Genomic DNA, 7,182 nt, shown 5'->3' with positions numbered 1-7,182 from the left:
GCAGCTGCCATCCTGTCTTCCAGGCCTGTGTCACAGGAATCCCTTACGCAAGACCCTTGCAAGTCATGGTGCCACTACCTCGTAAGACCGGTCGAGAAGAGTATTCTGAATTGAGTAGGTCGAGTAGGTCTGAATCTCCTCTAAACCTGTGGGCCATGGGAAGCTCACACACAGCCTTTAATGATGCCTTAAGAATTTTAGCCAAATTCTTCTTCCCTATGTCGGGTGGCACTGGCCCCAGGTAAGCAAGCGCTCATATCCTTTTCTCCTTGGAAGTGTCTGTCTTTCCTGAGATTTCAGGTTAGTTGACTGACTTGCAACCTTAAATCTCTGACAGGCTCTGAAAAAGCTGTGAAGTTATAGATCGCCTGGAGTTTTTGTTGTCGTAGTTATAATAAAGGGGGGAACTATGCTCTTCCCAGCTTCCTGTATCCCAGTTGGAATAGGGAGTCTATATGCTCTTTGCATAGTCTCTTTCTCTTCCCTGGGTTAATTCCCATGTTTATGTCTTTAGTCATACTTACTTTACCTTCTTTTTCAGTTCGTTACTGTATTATCTGAAGTATAGAGAGTTTTAATCTTGCTGTCTTCACGGGACACTAAAACTCTGGTGCCTGGGTTTAGACATAGAGCCTCTCCCTGCAGCAGCTACAGGAGCAGGTCATGCACTAACCACTGTGGTTTTCAGTTTCCATTTTATTTCTTGAATCTGAGAATGCTTATTATATTATATCCAGATTGTCTAGGAATTTACAAGAAGAGAATTTTAAGGTAAAATAGATGATCGTATTGCAGAATCTGGAAATCACAGATAATAATGTTCAATCTATGAAGTATGAGAGAAGATTAATTACCTTTTCCAAAGTTTAGAAAGTTTACATCCCATGCATTCTTTCTTAGGAATTCTTGAAGATGGACTCTAATCAAATGAGAGAATAAACCAAGAAGAAGGAAGCAAATAGGGGCTCTACCCCCAGAGGGCACTAAAAAGTTCAAGGATGGCAGAAGTGAGACTAGCTTAGAAAGGAACTCAGTGTAAGTTAGAGCAGGAGATGAGTGGCCCCCTGAATGAGGTCTCTAGGGAAATGGAAGGACTCAAAAAAATAAAATTTATCATATAGTGTTTGAAAAAGAATTGAAGTCATAATAAAGGCAAATAATGCAAGAAAAAGGGAGACAATAAGGAATTTCGATGAGAGAGAGAGAGAGAGAAAGAGAGAGAGAGAGAGAGAGAGAGAGAGAGAGAGAGAGAAAGCTGAATCAGAAACTTATGGTTCAAAGAAAAGGTAAGCCTACTAACATCATCAGCTTACAAAACCTGGAGCTGGCCACATTGTCAGCACTATTGGAAACACAAACACAGATTTATGTCAATTATGTGATGTTACCCAGCTACCAATAGGAGAGCTTAAACATATCAAGTGAACTATCAAATGATGGGGAAGAGAGGGTGAGAAATAGTGCAAGGGGGACTAAATCTGTGTTGTTATTTCAGGTAACAGCCCAGCACTTATAGTCGAGAAGTGGAGGCAAAGATGTGAGCTAGATTTAAGGAGAAATGTACAAAAATACAAAACAGGAGCAGTGAAAGTGGCTTCTGAGGGGTGGATATACAAAGTTTTGCTGACTATTTTTTTTTCATGACTTTGTACCTATATGGCTTTGATAAAAATTAAAAACAAACAAAAAGACTATGCTGGATAATTCATCAATATTACATGTGACAATATTAAAAAGATAAAAATAAAGATACAGAAGCAGAAATGGTAAAAAAAAAAAAAGAAAGAAAAAGAGGAAGAGATTCGTTGTAAAAATAAGTTTAAGATGATAGGATGAAGGACGGATCAAGCAGTAGAGGCACATTCTAGAGACATCATGGAGAGGGAGGGAGAAGGGAGCGGTGCCTGATGATGGAATCGTGGCAAATTCAGGATACAATGTGTTGCACTAGAGTGCTTTAGAGCCCAGTTTTGTGTCTAACAGGTGACTGACTAGGTACTCTCAGAGACTTCATGTTTGAACTACCTGGATGGTGGTCCTCCAGCCTCTAGCCAGATGCCTGACAATCCTCGGGTTTACTAGGGGAAACTCCGTGCCAATTTTTTATATTTTTATATTTTTAGAAATATAGTCAATTTCTAAATACTATAACAAAAATCTGAAGTACTTGTAGAATATCAAAAAAAAATTGTCAGGAATGGCACAGTGTATAATAGTGTGTGTTTCTAAAAGAATCCTCCTAAAAAAAAGAAAGCAAAAAGAAGAAATCAAACAAAAACAGAAGTATCTCAGAATGTATTTTAAAAAGAATAACTCTGACAAGTTCTCCTTAACTTAGATAATGTAATGAAGAAGGAACAACAGTTAAAAGTTGTTCTCTCTTGACATAAGTCTTTGTTGGTTAGGAATAATAAAGATCTAGAGCAATTTTCTCAAAAGCCCGTCATCTGTCAAAATGACCTGGAGGAGCCTTGCAGGAGAGGGAGCTTTGGGGAACAGAAAGCCCCTTGGCCTGCCAGCTGAATCAGTACAAGACGTTCCTTCTCTTTCAGCTGTGTGAAAACTTTAAATTTCAGAAGATATGGTGAATAACAGAGAATGATGCAAGCTACTTAGTACTTGCGAGGGGACAAAAGTATTCCAGTAAATTATTTAATGAATTGCTTTGTCTAAGAAAAGGAATCCGTGGGAAAGGGGGGTGGGGTGGGAGTGGGGTGGGGGTTGGTGGCTGATGGCTGAGGAGAGTCTCATAAAATCTTCAGGAGAGGAGGGATCCATTGTGCGGGAAACAGTTTTGACAAAGAACGCCGAAGCTCATTGTGTGACTAAAAAGAGAAGGAGACTAACACTTATTGAGCATCAACTGTGTGCCGGCACTGTGCTGGGTTGTTGACACACAACACTCAGATGTCTGTCTGCTCCTGGCTGAAAGATGTCCATGGTTCAGGCAAAGTTGGGTGGCTTGTGTTACAGCGTCAGTGAGACCCTAAAAATAATAATGATCATGATGGTCATAGTAAGCATAATGGTTGCTATGTACGTGAAGCTTACCATTGGCCATTCCAAGTGCTTTACACACACTAACTCATCCAATCTTTGTAATGAGTGAACGAGGAAGGCTCTATAATTATCCCATTTCACAGATGAAGGACCTGTAAACTACTAACCGTGAACGTGAGCAAGCCACTTAATGGTTCTAGATATGCACTGCACCTTTGTATAACATAACATCTTGTATAAAATAACTACCATGGGGCACAATGCATCTAAGCAAATCTCCCAAATTATCTTAATCAAATAGAGTGGCACACCTGGGAATTCATAACTACCTACTTGGGGGAGCATCTTCTCTTATTTGTCAACTCAAGTTCCAAAATTAGTCACTTTTTCAGGAAAAACAATCCTAATCCCTTCATTTCTTTCCCCACTACTCCTGCTAACAGTTGATGTTCTGTGGGCCTTCTCCATTTCCTGTAGTTGTCAATGACTTTTGGGGTTCAAAAGGTCCTTAGTGACCATTGAGAGGAGAGGACAAAATGAGGGATGGTAGGTTGGATCTGCACTCTCAGGAACAAAAACAAAGCCTGGAGTCTAAAACTGGGGAGGTGGGGATATAGATAAAGTGAACAGAGAGAAAGGAAAGTAGATCGAGCCAAGAATTCTTGCCTGTGTGCCACGATGGGGTGTGACTGAGTGGAGCCAGGAGTGGTGGGTACCAGTCTTCAGTCTTATTACTTCCAACATCACCAGAAGTGACATAGTGTCTTTGCCATGAGTTTATCTTCTGCTGGAGCAGATCGATGCTACCTCTCTTTTTTACCTTCATTCAAATATTACTCACATGGTTCTTATCACTTCATGTATTAAGCTTATAAAGCAATGACCCTAATGGTTCAGTCCTAGCAAGATAAAGTCAAAGAAACTCAGCTCCAGTAACAAAAAGGAATTTCAGCATAATCTCATGACTTTAGTTCTGTGAATGGGATATTTAGTCCATAGCAACCACAGCAATCATTTAAAAATTCTCACATTTCCCATCAATTTATACTTAGATGAATATATAGTTTACTCTTTAAACCAGGAGGGAGCACTAGTAATAATTGCACTGACACAATTATGTTGGTCAGGGTTCAATTAGAGAAGCAGAGCCCCTGTGAGTGATGCAGAATAAAGGATTTACTACAGGAGCCATACCTAGGTAATTGTGGGAGCTGATGAAGAAGTCCAAAGCAAAGCTGTTGCTTCTGCCTCTGGAGTTGGCCTGAAGTCGGTGAAACTGGTCATATAAGAGAGACAAGGACAAATTGGAACCACCTCTGTCTCTCACCAGCTCCAACCTCAGCCACAGGGCTGACCTGCAGCAGAAACTGTGCCCTTCTGCACTGTGCTACATACTCCCCGGCCAGGACCCAAAGGGGCCAGGCTGCTACACCAACCACCAGACCAGACCACAGATCAGAATAGGTACGCAGTGGCGCCTGGCCGTCTATTGACCTCCACAGCATAAAGAAAGCCTGCTCTTTGCCTCTGTCTTCCAAAACTTACACACATTTGCTTTGTGCCAACCTTGACCTGGAGACATACAGGAAGAGAATTCTAGAAAGCGGAGCTCTTGCTTAGGTAAGGTGATGGAGTGCAAAGCACAGGAAGAAACACATAGGTTGAGAGTGTCCTGGGCAAACGAGATGTATGGTCACCCTCCCACTACACAACAGCTCCTGTCCCCTTCTCTTCTCAACTCAGAACTCCTGTCTGGGTCTCTGTCCACCTACCTTTGTTCCTTCCCTTCTGCTGCCTCCATTCCTCCCTTCTCTCCGTTACAAAGCCGAAGAGCTGGCCAGAAGATCTTTGACTGTGAGGTCACTGAGAGGCAGAGCCTGAACTCTGTAGTGACCAGGAAGAGGGAAAAGGCTGGGGAGGGTTATGCATTAGCAATTCTGGTACCTTTATATTGGAATATAATTGGACAATTTAGGGTATTGTTGGGCATAAATGCTGCCTAATTCTTATTATATCTGTTACTTTTCAAACTTCTATCATTACTTGATTCATTTATTTAGCGAATGTTTATTTGGTGCCTCCTCTGTGCTGGGCAGTCTGCTTCCTGTACTAGAGGGGAGGGGTCTTGTCTTATTGGTCTTGTCTTATTGGTCGTGTGTCCTTAGCGAGTGCCTGACTGTGCTCAGTATGTCTCCCGAACGAATGAACAAATGAATAAATGAACATAATAGAGGACTCTTGAAGAGTGGGCACCCCTTTCTGAGGAGTTTTGTCTTTTTATTGATAACAAGCATAGACTGCTCTGAAACATTTCTCTGAGGGCATACATGCTCTACCCAGGGTCCACCTCACACGTGATGCTGGGCGCTGAGAGACCTAAGGGAGATACGGAAGAAGTGGGAGCTCTAACTTTGAATTTTATTGCTAATGTGAATTTAATTCAGGACCTTAATGGCATTTTTAAATGGCTTTTGTATTTAATTATAAATAACATAAGTAAGTATAGATAAGTGATTACTTAAAGGCAGGCAGACACAGGAAATCCAAGAGCACTAATAGGTTTTTAATGACCAGTTATTTATTATATTGCAAGTTTAATTAAATTGCTTCCTTCAAATACAACTCATTGCTGATTAATAAAAATATGTTTTCTATTTACGTGAGACGAATACTTATTATCCTGTTGTACTTTACAGGCAAAATAAGACTTCATAAATGTGGGTGCAAATTACATTTAACTTGTATCAATAGATTAGAAACTCAACTCTACTAATCCTGATGCAATTAGATGAACTTGAAAGGACATTGAATTAATTTTCTTTTCCTGAAGATAATAGTCTTGTAATGATTCTTACATTTTTCTATGGTCTTTATGTTTTTATTATTGTAATAAAGCCTTTTTATTTTAAATTCTGCTACCCCAGATATGGGAAATTGAGTACATAAATCTTACAGTCTTTTCTCCACCCAGCTCTGTGCCAAATGTTCAGAATAGGCCCTGAAAAAAGAAGCCCGCCACCCTGAGCCACACAGCTTCTGCTTGGAGACTAAAAACCTCCGGAAGTTCCCTTCATTTTCCTCCTTTCTGTCTCTGAGTCTTGTTTGTGACAAAGTGCTGGAAGGTAGACTAAGGATGCTGGAACCTAATACACACAGAGATTTTTGTACAACAGGCATAAAGTAGATTATAAATAAAATCCTACTTGCCCAATAATGCCTAGGTATACATCCTCCTGGAGTACTTGGTAAGCTGGATTCATTGCTTGCCTTCCTGGCAGGTAGCTATAGCTCTGTGAATGGGTGGGGCTGCTCCAGGGTCAATAGAGTTGGGATGCTGGAAATTACAAGGCCTGATTGACTCTGAACTTCTAACGCAGGCAGATGGCATTTACCATCATTGGAACTAGAGTGAGGTTTCAAACCTACTGTGCTTGGGAGATGGTATCTTCTCAGTAAAAAGGCAGCAATATTTTCAATCCCCTATGCTCTTCTAAAACCATGACCAGAGGTGGAGTGTATTTCCCCAGCCCTTTAACTTGGATGAGCTCTTGTGACTACTGTCTGTGACTGTCTGGATGAATGGGATACAGAGAAAACAATCTTGTGTGACTTATGAGGTTATGAGGCTTCCACTTGGCTCACTATCTGAGGTCACTAAGCCTGGGACCCAGGTCACATGGAGAGGCCACATGTAGGTGCTTGGCTGACAGCCCCAGTAACATAAACCAGCATTGACAGCGAGGCTTGTGAACCTTCCACCACCTTCTGAGCTATTCCCACTGAGCCCACCCAAACAGATGTGTGAGCAGAATAAACAGTGCCATTGTTTTAAGCCACTAAATTTAGGGGTGTTTTTTACATGGCAATAGGTAGCTGAAACATTTCACCATGACATCCTTTGACAAAGCCTACAGCTATCACTTGTGTTCAGATGACTTCCTAGCCAATAAATAAACCAAAAAGTCATGATTTCAAATATTTGTAGAATCATGTGGTCAGGGATCACAATTATCCTCAGTTGCTTAGAGAAGGGAAAATAGCTAAAAGTTACTGAAACGTGGGAGCATAAACGAATGAACAGGCCTGTGAATGGACTTTCCAGGTCCTGACACCTGCTGATAAAGCAGACTAAGCCATCCTCACTGGCGATGTCCACGCAGAGGTGTTAGTCCACCATGCTGC

This window comes from Pteropus alecto, unplaced genomic scaffold (genome assembly GCF_000325575.1).
Source record: "Pteropus alecto unplaced genomic scaffold, ASM32557v1 scaffold55, whole genome shotgun sequence".
NCBI classification, from domain to species: Eukaryota; Metazoa; Chordata; class Mammalia; order Chiroptera; family Pteropodidae; genus Pteropus; species Pteropus alecto.
Note: the sequence above shows the minus strand (reverse complement) of the source record.